The sequence below is a fragment of the Bos mutus genome, chromosome 23 (genome assembly GCF_027580195.1).
Source record: "Bos mutus isolate GX-2022 chromosome 23, NWIPB_WYAK_1.1, whole genome shotgun sequence".
Classification (NCBI taxonomy): domain Eukaryota; kingdom Metazoa; phylum Chordata; class Mammalia; order Artiodactyla; family Bovidae; genus Bos; species Bos mutus.
In genome coordinates, this window is record NC_091639.1 from 40,371,501 (window position 1) to 40,386,641 (window position 15,141).

Here is a 15,141-nt window from a genome sequence, read left to right on the forward strand (position 1 = left end):
AGCAAACTGCAGATTCTGGGACAACCCATACCTTATTTACATGTGGAGTTATCACAGAAAGCACATAATTTATATTTTTTATTCATTTACTCAGTTTTTAAACAGGTGTTGACTGGGTACTGACAATAAACCAATAGTGTGCTGAGGATGATGTTGAATAAACCAGATGAAGTCCTGCCCTCAGATCTTACAGTTTGTTGTCTTCTTATTGTGGGAGGCAGAATAATGCCTCCCCCCCCGCCCCCCGCCAAAGATGTCCATGTCCTGATCCCTATACCTGTGACTGTGTTACCCTGCAAGGCAGAACGGGATTTTGAGGGGTAAGTTAAGGATATTTGTTTGTGTGTATATTTCTTACGTTTATCTATGTACTTATTTTTGTATCAAAAAGAGAAAAATCTGAGTGAGTAATCAAAATCCTCCCAAAAAACAAAAGTCTAAGACCAGATGGTTTCACTGGTGAATTCTACCAAACATTTGAAGAAAAATTAATACCAATCCTTCTCAAACTTTTCCAGAAAACTGAAGAGGCGGGAACACTACCAAACTCATTTTATGAGGCCAATATTATCTTGATACCACAACCAGACTAGGACACTGCAAGAAAAGAAAATTACAGGCTAATATCCTTGATGAACATAGATGCAAAAAACCTCAACATAATATTAGCAACCCAAATTCAACAATATATTTAAAGGGTTATATACCATGATCAAGGAGGATTTATCCCTGGGATGCAAGGATAGTTCAACACCTCCAAATCAATGTGATACACCACATTAACACATGAAGGATAAAAACTACATAATCATCTCAATAAATACAGAAAAAGTGTCTGACAAAATTCAACATCCATTCATGAAAAAATTCACATCAAAGTGAGTCTAGAGGAAATGTACCTCAACATAAATAAAGGCCTGATACGACAAACCCACAGCTAACATCATACTCAATGGTGAAAAGCTGAAAGTTCTTGCTCCAAGAGCAAGAAAGGATGCCCACTCTCATTGCCTTTATTCAACACAGCATTGGAAGTCCTAACCACAACAATTAAGCAAGGAAAAAAATGAAAGGCAAGCAATTAGAAAGGAAGAATTAAAATTGTCACTATTTACCGCTGACAGGATATTATATATAGAAAACTCTAAGAGTCCTGCTCAAGACGGCAGCATAGGAAGAGCCTAAATACACCTCCTCGTACATACACACTGTGTCTACAGTTACATGTGGAGCAATGTCCTCTAAAAAAGGCAACCTAAGAACTGGTTGAGTGACTTATACATGAGGCAAACAAGAAAGAGATCACACCAACATGGGTGAGAGGCTGAGAAACAGCCTTGCCCACCCCTGGTCTGGCAACCCACAATCAAGTGGGGACACAAGACCTGGAGCTCCTACCTGAGAGGTAAAGGGTTTGAGCCCCACATGGAGCACCCCCACTATTAAAACCTGAGAACTGAGGGAATTCCCTGGCTGTCCAGTGGTTAGGACTCCATGCTTTCACTGCCGAGAGCCCAGGTTGGATCCCTGGGCAGAGAATAAAGATCCTGCAAGCCATGTGGCAGGACCAAAAAATACACAAAAAATTTTTAAATAAAATCTGAGAACTGAGCCCCCAAAACATTGAGCTTTGAGGGCTTGCATCCACAAGAAACACAAGGCTATAAGGAACTGGGAAATGGCTCTTCAAGACCTCATGCAGGGATTTCCCTGGTGGTTCAGTGGTTAAGAGTCCACCTTCCAATGCAGGGGACACAAGTATGGTCCCTGGTCAGGGAACTAAGACCCTACAAGCTGCACGGCAACTAAGCCTGAGTGCCGCAACTGGAGTCCACGTGCTCCAGAGCGCCAGGACCAGAGAAACCCACACACCGCGATGAACAGTCCATGCAGTCAAAAAAAAAAAAAGACCTCATGCACTTGGACTCACCTACCCCAGGGATCAGCCAAATTAGAGCCGCCCACACTTTAAGTGAAAAAGGCTCATTGGTTGGTCTTGGAGCACCAGCCTGACAGGCAAGCATCCGGTACTCTCTGTCGGGGGAGGCTGACAGATGCCATGTTGGCGTTCTCTGTCTGGCTCCAGTGGGTGGGCACTGTTTCTTACAGCTCCAGGCCTTTTTTTTTTTTCCAGCAAGAGCTTTTACACACATTTGGTGGCCCAGCTTTTGCTGCTGCTGCCCAGAAGATGCCTCTTGATCACCTGCATCTGCAGGCTCTGTCGAGGTGATTATTTAATTTACTAAATAAAAAACTGACACAGAGAGTCAAGCAAAATGAAGAAAGAGAGGAATATGTTCCAAGTAAAAGAACAAGGAAAAAAGACTTCAATAAAACAGATAATTTACCCCCAAAAGATTTTAAAGTAATGATTATAAAGATGCTCACCAGGAAAAGTTCCCTGGCAGTCCAGAACTCACACTTTCATCTGCTGTGGCCCCAGGATCAATCCCTGATCTGAGAACTAAGATCCCACAAGTCACAAGGCACAGCCAAAATTAAATAAATAAATATTGAACCAGTGACAGCAGCCTCACTTGAAAAATATTTTAAATAAGTAAATAAAATACTTAGGCATAAATCTCTCCAAAGTGGTGAAAGACTTATATGCTGAGAATTATAAAACATTAATGAAGGAAACTGAAGATGATTCAAAGAAATGGAAAGATATCCCATGCTCTTGGATTAGAAGACTATTGTTAAAAATCAAAGTAATTTACAGGTTCAATGCAATACTTATAAAAATACTCATAACATTTTTCACAGAACTAGAACAAATAATCCTGAAATTTATATGGAACCATAAAAGACCCAGAATTGCCAAAGCAGTCCTGATGAAAAAGAACAAAGCAGGAGGCATAACCCTCCTGTACTTCAGACAACACTACAAAACTAACCAAAACAGCCTGGTATTGGCACAAAGAGAGAGAGATGCAGATCAGCTGAGCAGAACAGAGAGCCCAGAAATAAACCCACACACCTATGGACACTTAGTCTTTGACAAAGGAGGCAAGAATATACAATGGGGAAAAGACAGTCCCTTCAGCAAGTGTGCTGGGAAAGTTGGACAGATGCATGTGAATCAGTGAAGCTACAACAGGCCCTCACACCGCACACAGAAATAAACTCAAAATGGCTTAAAGTTGTAAATATAAGACACAACACCATAAAAGTAGAAGAGAACATAGGCAAAACATTCTGACATAAATCATACTAATGTTTTCTTAGGCCAGCCTCTCAAGGCAATAGAAATAAAAGCAAAAATAAACAAATGGGACCTAGTCAAATTTATAAGCTTTTGCACAGCAAAGGAAACCATAAACCAAATAAAAAGACAACCTATGGACTGGGAGAAAGTATTTGCAAATGATGCACCCAGCAAAGGGCTTAATTTCCAAAATACGCAAACAGCTCATGCAATTCAATAACAAAAAACAAACAACCCAGTCAAAAAGTGGGCAGAAGACCTAAATAGACATTTCTCCAAAGAAGACATATGGATGGCCAAAAGCAGATGAAAAGATGCTCATCATCATTATCAGAGAAAAGCAAGTCAAAACAACAATGAGGTACGACCTCACAGATCAGAATGGTCATCATTTAAAAAGCCTACAAATAATTAATGCAGGAGATAGTGTGGGGGATAAAGGGAACCCTCCCCCACTGCTGGGGGGAATGTAAATTGATACAGCTACTATGGAAGAAAGGATGGCGGTTCCTCAAAAAACATAAAACTAGCACTGCCATATGATCCAGCAATCCCACTCCTGGGCACATAACTGAGCAAAACTATAACGCAAAAAGGTACAGGTGTCCCTACATTCACAACAACACTATTTACAACAGCCAAGACATGCTGCTGCTGCTGCTGCTGCTGCTAAGTTGCTTCAGTCATGTCCGACTCTGTGCGACCCCATAGACGGCAGCCCACCAGGCTCCTCTGTCCCTGGGATTCTCCAGGCAAGAACACTGGAGTGGGTTGCCATTTCCTTCTCCAATGCATGAAAGTGAAAAGTGAAAGTGAAGTCGCTCAGTCGTGTCCGACTCCTAGTGACCCCATGGACTGCAGCCTACCAGGCTCCTCCATCCATGGGATTTTCCAGGCAAGAGTACTGGAGTGGGGTGCCATTGCCATGGAAACAAGCTAAATGCCCACTGACGAATGAATGGATAAAGATGTGAGATACACACACACACTGAATAGCACTCAGTCACCAAAAGAAATGAAGTAATGCCATACCTCAGCAGTATGAATGGACCTAGAAATTATCACACTAAGCAAAGTAAATCAGAAACAGAAAGACAAGGGCTTCCCTGGGAGTCCAGTGGTTAACAATCTTCCAATACAGGGGATGTGGATTTGATCCCAGGGGGTCAGGAAACTAAGATCCCACATGCCACAGGGAAACTAAGCCCATGTATCACAACTTAGAGAAGACCACGAGCCCCAGCAAAGACCAAGCACAGCCAAAAAAATAAGACCAATATCATACGATATCACTCATACGTAGAATCTAAAATGTGCCACTAATGAACACATCTACAAAGTGAAAACAGACTCACAGATACAGAGAACAGACTTATGGTTGCCAAGGGGGAAGGGAAGGATTGGGAGTTTGAGATTAGCAGAGGCAAACTATTATACATAGGGTGGAGAAACAACAAGGTCCTGCTGTTACAGCGCAGGGAAGTGCATTCAGTATCCTGTGATAAACCACAGTGGGGAAGAATATACATATATATGTATAACTGAGGCACTTTGCTATACACACAAATAAACACAAACTTGCAAACAAACACAACATTGCAAATCAACTATACTTCATTAATTTTTTAAAGACAATGGCTAACAACAACAAATGCAGGAAAAAAACAAACATTGAGGGCATGGAGAAATTTGGAACCCTATGTGTTGCGAGTGGGAATATAAAACTGTTTAGCTGCTTGTGGAAAACATATGGCAATTTCTAAAAACTTAACCATAGAATTATCACATGACCCAGCAATTCAACAACTGGAGTATATCCCAAAGAAATGAAAGCAGGGACTCGCACAGATACCTGCACACCCATGTTCACTATAGCATTATTCACAATTGTCAAAACAGAGAAGCAAATCTACTATACTTCAAAAAAATTTTTAAGGTAAAAGCAACCTAAGCATCTGTCATCAGGTGATGGATGAATACAATACAGTATAATCATACAATGAAATATTGTTGCTGTTCAGTTGCTAAGTCATGTCCAACTCTTTTCAACCCCATGGATTGTAGCATATCAGGCTCCTCTGTCCTCCACTATCTCGTGGAGTTTGCTCAAATTCATGTCCATTCAGTCAGGGATGCTATCTAGCCTTCTCATCTTCTGCTGCCCACTTCTCCTTTTGCCTTCAATCTTTCCCAGCATCAGGGTCTTTTCCAATGAATTGGTTCTTTGCATCAGGTGGTCAAAATACTGGAGCTTCAGCCTCAACGATAGTCCTTCCAATGAATATTCAGGGTTGATTTCCTTTAGGATTGACTGGTTTGATCTTCTTGCAGTCCAAGGGATTCTCAAGGGTCTTCTCCAGCACCACAATTTGAAAGTTTCAGTTCTTTGGTACTCAGATTTCTTTATGGTCCAACTCTCACATCTGTATATGACTACTAGAAAAACCATAGCTTTGACTATACGAACATTTATCGGCAAAGTGATGCTTCTGCTTTTTAACACCCTGTCTAGGTTTGACATACCTTTCCTTCCAAGGAGCAAGCATCTTTTAATTTCATGGCTGCAGACACCATCCACAGTGATTGTGGAGCCCCAGAAAGTCACTGTTTCCACTTTTTCCCCATTTGCCACGAAGTTATGGAACCAAATGTCATGATCTTAGTTTTCTGAATGTTGAGTTTCAAGCCAGCTTTTTCACCCTCCTCTTTCACCTTCAAGAGGATCTCTGGTTCCTCTTCACTTTCTGCCATTAGAATGGTGTCATCTGTATATATGAAGTTGTTGGTATTTCTCCTGTCAATCTTGATTCCAACTTGTGATTCATCCAGCCTGCCATTTTACAAGACGTACTCTGTATATGAGTTAAATCAGCAGGGTGACAATATACAGGCTTGATGTACTCCTTTCCCAATTTTGAACAAGTCCATTGTTCAATGTCCAGTTCTAACAGTTGCTTCTTGACCTGCATACAGGCTTCTCAGGAGAAAAGTAAGGTGGTCTGGTATTTCTATCTCTTTAAGAATTTTCCACAGTTTGTTGTTATCAACACAGTCAAAGACTTCAGTGTAGTCAATAAAGCAGAAGTAGATGTTTTTCTAGAACCCCCCTTGCTTTCTCCACAATCCAATGAACACTGGCAATTTGATCTCTGGTTCCTCTGTCTCTTTGAAACCCAGATTGTACATCTGAAAATCCTTGGTTCAGATGCTGCTGAAGCCTAGCTTGTAGGATTTTGAGTATAACCTTGCTAGCATTGAAATGAGCGCAATTGTGCAGTAGTTTGAACATTCTTTGGCATTTCTTCTTTGGGACTGGAATGAAAACTGACCTTTACCAGTCCTGTGGCCACTGCTGAGTTTTTCAAATTTGCTGACATATTGTGGAGAAGGCAATGGCAACCCACTCCAGTATCTTGCCTGGAAAATCCCATGGACAGAGGAGCCTGGTAGGCTGCAGTCCATGGGGTCGCACAGTCGGACACGACTGAAGCAACTTACCAGCAGCAGCAGCAGCTGACATATTGAGTGCAGCACTTAAACAGTATTATCTTTTAGGATTTTTAAATAGCTTGGCTGGAATTCCATCACCTCCATTAGCTTTGTTTGTAGTAACGCTTTCTAAAGCCCACTTGACTTCATACTACAGACTGTCTGAAATAGGGAATTATTCATTTAATGGGTACAGAGCTTCAGTTGGTGATGATGATAAAGTTCTGGAGGTGAATTGGTAACAGTTGTACAACAACATGAATGTTGTTGTGAGTGTGCCTTAATGGCATTTTACACTTAGAAATGGTAATTTAAAAAAAAAAAAACTTTTTATTTTGTATTGGTGTATGCTGCTGCTGCTAAATTGCTTCAGTCGTGTCTGACTCTGTGCAACCCCATAGACGGCAGCCCATCAGGCTCCCCCGTCCCTGGGATTCTCCAGGCAAGAACACTGGAGTGGGTTGCCATTTCCTTCTCCAATGCGTGAAAGTGAAAGTGAAGTCACTTAGTTGTGTCCGACTCCTAGCGACCCCATGGACTGCAGCCCACCAGGCTCCTCCATCCATGGGATTTTCCAGGCAAGAGTACTGGAGTGGGGTGCCATTGCCTTCTCCGGTATTGGGGTATAGCTGAAGGCAAATAACATTGTGATAGTCTCAGGTGAATAGCCATATATATACATGTATCCAAACTCTTCCCATTCAGGCTGCCACATAACACTGAGAAGAGCTCCATGTGCTGTACAGTAAGTCCTTGTTGATTATCCAAAAAATGGTAAATGTTACATTATATATTTTTCCACAATAAAAAAAAGAGTGACAGAAAATTAAAGACATTTTTAGGAAAAAAAGAGAGTGCCTGAATGGATTAAAAAAACAACAACAAGACCCAGGACTTCCCTGATGGTCCACTGGTTAAGAATCCACCTGCCAATGAAGGGGACACAGGTTGAATCCCAGTCATGCCACAGAGCAACTAAGCCCATGCACCACATCTGCTAAGCCTGTGCTCTGCAATAAGAGAAGCCCATGCATCATAGCAAACAGTAGCCCCTGCTCGCCACAACTAGAGAAAGACTGCACACAGCAAGAAGACCCAGCGCAGCCAAGAATAAAACAAATAAATATGGGGGGAAAAAAAAACAAGACTCATCGGTGTACTGCCTACAGGAGACTCACTTCAGGTTTAAGAGCACACACAGACTGAAAGTGAACTCATGGAAAAGATATTCCATACAAATGAAAATCAAAAGAAAGCTAGGGCAGCTATACTCATATCTTACAAAATTGACTTTAGGATAAAGAGAAAAAGAAGGCAATTACATAAGGATAAAGGAATCAATCCAACAAGACAACATTTATAAATGTTAATGCTTCCAACACAGGAGCACCCAAATATACAAAAAAAATATTATCAGACCTAAAGAAAGAAATACACAGCAATACAATAATTTGTTGTTGTTCAGTCACTCAGTCATGTCTGACTCTTTGCAACCCCACGGACTGCAGCACACCAGGCTTCCTTGTCCTTCACTATCTCCCAGAGCTTGCTCAAACTCATGTCCATGGAATCAGTCGTGCCATTCAATCATCTCATTCTCTGTCGTCCCCTTTTCCTCCTTCCCTCAATCTTTCTCAGCATCATGGTCTTTTCCAGTAAGTCAGCTCTTCACATCAGGTGGTCAAAGCATTGGAGCTTCAGTCCTTCTAATGAATATTCAGGACTGATTTCCTTTAGGATTGACTGGTTTGATCTCCTTGCAGTCTCTCAAGGGACTCTCAAGAGTCTTCTCCAACACCACAGTTCAAAAGCATCAATTCTTCAGTGGTCAGCCTTCTTTATGATCCAACTCTCACATCCATACATGACTACTGGTAAGACCATAGCCTTGACTAGACAGACCTTTGTCAGCAAAGTAATGTCTCTGCTTTTTAATATGCTCTCTAGACTGGTCAGAAGCGTGGCCAAGAGGAGCTACCCCTTGCCCAAGGTCAGGGGCGGCGACCGAGAGTGCCAGGCTGCGTCAGCACAGGAGCGGCCAAGAGGAGCTACCCCACATCCAAGGTCAAGGGCGGCAACAAAGAGGAACTACTCCACATCTGAGGTCAGGGGTGGCGGCCAGGAGGAGCTACCCCACGTCCAAGGAGTGGCGGCTGTGCAGGCGCAGGAGGGCCGAGAGGAGCTACTCCACGTTCAAGATCAGGAGGGGTGGCCGTGAGGAGATACCCCTCGTTCAAGGTAAGGAGCAGAGCCTGTGCTTTGCTGGAGCAGCCGTGAAGAGATACCCCATGTCTAAGGTAAGAGAAACCCAAGTAAGAAGGTAGGTGTTGCAAGAGGGCATCAGAGGGCAGACACACTGAAACCGTAATCACAGAAAACTAGCCAATCTGATCACACGGACCACAGCCTTGTCTAACTCAATGAAACTAAGCCATGGTGTGTGGGGCCACCAAAGATGGGCAGGTCATGGTGGAGGGGTCTGACAGAATGTGGTCCACCAGAGAAGGGAATGGCAAACCACTTCAGTTTTCTTGCCTTGAGAACCCCATGAACAGTATGAAAAGGCAAAATGATAGGATACTGAAAGAGGAACTCCCCAGGTCAGTAGGTGCCCAATATGCTACTGGAGATCAGTGGAGAAATAACTCCAGAAAGAATGAAGGGATGGAGCCAAAGCAAAAACAATACCCAGTTTTGGATGTGACTGGAGATAGAAGCAAGGTCCAATGCTGTAAAGAGCAATATTGCATAGGAACCTGGAATGTCAGGGCCCATGGATCAAGGCAAATTGGAAGTGGTCAAACAGGAGGTGGCATGAGTGAACGTCGACATTCTAGGAATCAGCGAACTAAAATGGACTGGAATGGGTGAATTTAACTCAGATGACCGTTATATCTACTACTGTGGACAGGAATCCTTTAGAAGAAATGGAATAGCCATCATGGTCAACAAGAGTCTGAAATGCAGTACTTGGATGCAATCTAGAAAATAACAGAATGATCTCTGTTCATTTCCAAGGCAAACCATTCAATATCACAGTAATCCAAGCCTAGGCCTCAACCAGTAATGCTGCAAAGACTGAAGCTGAACGGTTCTGTGAAGACCTACAAGACATTTTAGAACTAACACCCAAAACAGATGTCCTTTTCATTATAGGGGACTGGAATGCAAAAGTAGGAAGTCAAGAAACACCTGGAGTAACAGGCAAATTTGGCCTGGGAGTACGGAATGAAGCAGGGCAAAGACTAATAGAGTTTTGCCAAGAAAATGCACTGGTCATAGCAAACACCCTCTTCCAACAACACAAGAGAAGACTCTACACATGGACATCACCAGATGGTCAACACTGAAATCAGACTGATTATATTCTTTGCAGCCAAAGATGGAGAAGCTCTATACAGTCAGCAAAAACAAGACTGGGAGCTGACTGTGGCTCAGATCATGAACTCCTTATTGCCAAATTCAGACTGAAATGGAAGAAAGTGGGGAAAACCACTAGAACATTCAGGTATGACCTAAATCAAATCCCTTATGATTATACAGTGGAAGTGAGAAATAGATTTAGGGGCCTAGATCTGATAGATAGAGTTCCTGATGAACCATGGATGGAGGTTCATGACATTGTACAGGAGATAGGGATCAAGACCATCCCCATGGAAAAGAAATGCAAAAAAGCAAAATGGCTGTCTGGGGAGGCCTTACAAATAGCTGTGAAAAGGAGAGAAGCAAAAAGCAAAGGAGAAAAGGAAAGATATAAGCATCTGAATGCAGAGTTCCAAAGAATAGCAAGAAGAGATAAGAAAGCCTTCCTCAGCTTCAATGCAAAGAAATAGAGGAAAACAACAGAACAGGAAAGACTAGAGATCTCTTCAAGAAAATTAGAGATACCAAGGGAACATTTCATGCAAAGATGGGCTCTATAAAGGACAGAAATGATACAGACCTAACAGAAACAGAAGATATTAAGAAGAGGTGGCAAGAATACACAGAAGAACTGTACAAAAAAGATCTTCATGACCCAGATAATCACAATGGTGTGATCACTCACCTAGAGCCAGACATCCTGGAATGTGAAGTTAAGTGGGCCTTAGAAAGCATCACTACGAACAAAGCTAGTGGAGGTGATGGAATTCCAGTTGAGCTATTTCAAATCCTGAAAGATGATGCTGTGAAAGTGATGAATTCAATATGCCAGCAAATTTGGAAAACTCAGCAGTGGCCACAGGACTGGAAAAGGTCAGTTTTCATTCCAATCCCAAAGAAAGGCAATGCCAAAGAATGCTCAAACTACCGCACAATTGCACTCATCTTACACGCTAGTAAAGTCATGCTCAAAATTCTCCAAGCCAGGCTTCAGCAATACGTGAACCACGAACTTCCAGTTGTTCAAGCTGGTTTTAGAAAAGGCAGAGGAACCAGAGATCAAATTGCCAACATCTGCTGGATCATCAAAAAAGCAAGAGAGTTCCAGAAAAACGTCTATTTCTGCTTTATTGACTGTGCCAAAGCCGTTGACTGTGTGGATCACAATAAACTGTGGAAAATTCTCAAAGAGATGGGAATACCAGACCACCTGACGTGCCTCTTGAGAATCCTATATGCAGGTCAGGAAGCAACAGTTAGAACTGGACATGGAACAACAGACTGGTTCCAAATAGGAAAAGGAGTATGTCAAGGCTGTATATTGTCACCCTGCTTATTTAACTTATATGCAGAGTACATCACGAGAAACGCTGCGCTAGAAGAAGCACAAGCTGGAATCAAGAATGCCAGGAGAAATATCAATAACCTCAGATATGCAGATGACAACACCTTTATGGCAGAAAGTGAAGAGGAACTAAAGAGCCTCTTGATGAAAGTGGAAGAGGAGAGTGAAAAAGTTGGCTTAAAGCTCAACATTCAGAAAACTAAGATCATGGCATCTGGTCCCATCACTTCATGGGAAATAGATGGGGAAAACAGCATCAGACTTTATTTTTTGACTTTTCCAAAATCACTGTGGATGGTGATTGCAGCCATGAAATTAAAAGATGCTTACTCCTTGGAAGGAAAGTTATGACCAACCTAGATAGCATATTAAAAAGCAGAGACATTACTTTGCCAACAAAGGTCTGTCTAGTCAAGGCTATGGTTTTTCCAGTAGTCATGTATGGATGTGAGAATTGGACTGTGAAGAAAGCTGAGCATTGAAGAATTGATGTTTTTGAACTGTGGTGTTGGTGAAGACTCTTGAGAGTCCCTTGGACTGCAAGGAAATCCAAACAGTCCATCTCCACCCAGGAGATCAGTCCTGGGTATTCATTGGAGGGACTGATGCGAAAGCTGAACCTCCAGTACTTTGGCCACCTCACGCGAAGAGTTGTCTCATTGGAAAAGACCCTGATCCTGGGAGGGATTGGGGGTAGGGGGAGAAGGGGATGACAGAGGATGAGATGGCTGGATGGCATCACTGACTCGATGGACATGAGTTTGAGTGAACTCCGGGAGTTGGTGATGGACAGGGAGGCCTGGCCTGCTGTGATTCATGGGGTCACAAAGAGTCGGACACGACTGAGAGACTGAAATGAACTGAGGCTGGTCATAGCTTTTCTTCCAAAGAGCAAGTGTCTTTTAATTTCATGGCTGCAGTCACCATCTGCAGTGATTTTGGAGCCCAAGAAAACAAAGTCTGTCACTGTGTCTGTTGTTTCCCCATCTATTTGCCATGAAGTGATGGGACCGGATGCCATGATCTTTGTTTTTTGAACACCGAGTTTTAAGTCAGCTTTTTCACTCTCTTCTTTCACCCTCATCAAGAGGCTCTTTAGTTCCTCTTCGCTTTCCACCTTAAGGGTGGTATCATCTGCATATTTGCGGTTATTGGTATTTCTCCCGGCAGTCTTGATTTCAGCTTGTGCTTCATCCAGCCTGGCATTTCACATGATGTACTCTGCATATACAAAAAGTGAACTCATGGAAAAGATATTCCATACAAATGAAAATCAAAATAAAGTTGGGTAGCTGTACTCATATCTTACAAAACTGACTTTAAGACAAAGAAAAAGAAGGGAATTACATAATGATAATGGAATCCATCCAACTCATTGAGTTGGCATCATCAACTCGATGGACATGAGTTTCAGCAAGCTCCAGTAGTTAGTGATTGACAGGGAAGCCTGGTATGCTGCAGTCCATGGGGTCACAAAGAGTTGGACACAACTGAGCAACTGATCTGAACTCTGCATATAATTTAAATAAACAAGGTGACAGTATACAGCCTTGATGTACTCCTTTCCCAATTTTGAACCAATCCATTGTTCCATGTTTGGTTCTAACTGTTGCTTCTTGACCTGCATACAGGTTTTGCAGGAGGCAGGTAAGGTGGTCTGATAGTCCCATCTCTTGAAGACTTTTCCACAGTTCATTGTGATCCACACAGTCAAAGGCTTTAGCTTAATCAATGAAGCAGAAGTAGTTTTTCTGGAATTCTCTTGCTTTTTCTATGATCCAATGAATGTTTACAATTTGATCTATGGTTCCTCTGACTTTTCTAAATCCAAGTTGTACACCTGGAAGTTCTTGGTTCACATACTGTATGAAGTCTAGCTCAGAGGATTTTGAGCATGAACTTGCTAGCATGTGAAATGAGTGCAATTGTGCAGTAGTTTGAACATTCTTTGACATTGTCCTTCTTTGGTATTGATAAAACCAGCTAGAAAAACATAGTTAGAAAACTGACTAGAAAAAGTCAGTTTTCATTCCAATAATACAATAATCCAATAGAATAACAGCAGAGGATGTCAATGGTCCACTTTCATCAATGGATAGATCATCCAGACAATCACTAAGGAAAAAGCCCTAACACTTTAGATCAGATTAACAGATATATACAGAATACTCTACTCAAAAATATATAGAACACAATCTTCAAGTATACAAGGAACATTTTCCAGGATAGATCATGTTAAGCCACAAAACAAGTCCCAGTAAACTTAAGAAGATTGAAATCATATCAAAAATCTTCTGACTACAATGGTATGAAACTAGAAATAAATTACAGGAAGAAAACTGGAAAATTCACAAACATGTGGAGATTAAACAACATGCTACTGAACAACCAATGGATCAAAGAAAAATCAAAAGAGATTTTAAAAATACCTTGAGAAAAATTAAAACAGAAATATGATATACTCAAACTTATGAGATATAGCAAAATCAATTCTAAGAGGGAAGTTCATAAGTGATAAAAAACCTACATCAAGAAACAAACATCACGAAAACATTATTCTCAATGATGAAAAGCTGAAAGCTTTCCCTCTAAGATCAGGAACAAGACAAAGATGCCCACTCCCACCAGTTATTTTTTTAATTTATTTATTTGGGTTGTGCTAGGTCTTTGTTGCTCCGTGGACTTTTCTCTAATTGTAGCTAGTGGGGGCTACTCTCTAGTGGTGGGGCATGGACTTCTCACTGCAGTGGCTTCTCTTGCCGTGGAGCCCAGGTTCCAAGGCACGCGGGCTTCAGTGGTGGTGGTGTACGGGCTCGATAGTTGTGGCTCACAGGCTTAGTTGCTCCATGGCACGTGGGATCTTCCCAGACCAGAGATCACACCCGTGTTTCCTGCATTGGCAGGTGGATTCTTTACCACTGAGCCACCAGAGAAGCCCTCACCACTTACTAAACATGGTACTGGAAGTCCTAGACAGAGCAATTAGGAAGAAAAATAAAAGTCATCCAACTCAGACAGGAAGAAGTAAAACTGTCACTGTTTGCCAATAAAAAGATTTATTTATATATACACACATACACACACACATACACACATATAACCCTAAAGACTCCACCAAAAAACTGTTAGAGCTAAGAAGTGAATTCAGTAAAGTTGCAGGATACAAAATCAACATACAAAAATATGCTGCTAACATTGAACTATCAGAGAAATTTAAGCAATCCCATCAAAAAGAATAAAATATCCTGGAATAAGGAATTGAAAGACCTGTACACTGAGAACTACAGACACTGATAAAATAAACTGAAGACACAAATAAATGGAAAGATATTCTATGCTCATGGAATGGAAGAATATTTTTAAATGTCCATACTACCCAAAGAAATCTACAGATTCGATGCAACCTCTATCAAAATTCCAACAGCATCTTTCGACATATTTAGAATAAACAAGTCTAAAATTTGTATGGACTACATAATACCAAGAAGAGCCAGAACAATCTTGGTTAAGAAGAACAAGGCTGGAGGCACCATGCTTCCTGACTTCAAATTAGACTACAGTGCTACAGTGTCAAAACAGTAATGGTACTGGTATAAAAATGGACACAGAGATCAATGGAACAGGATAGAAATCCCAGACATAAACCCACACAAATACGGTCAACTAATTTATGACAACAGTGCCGGAATATACGATGCGGAAAGGACAGTCTCTTCAATAAATGGTGGGAAATGAA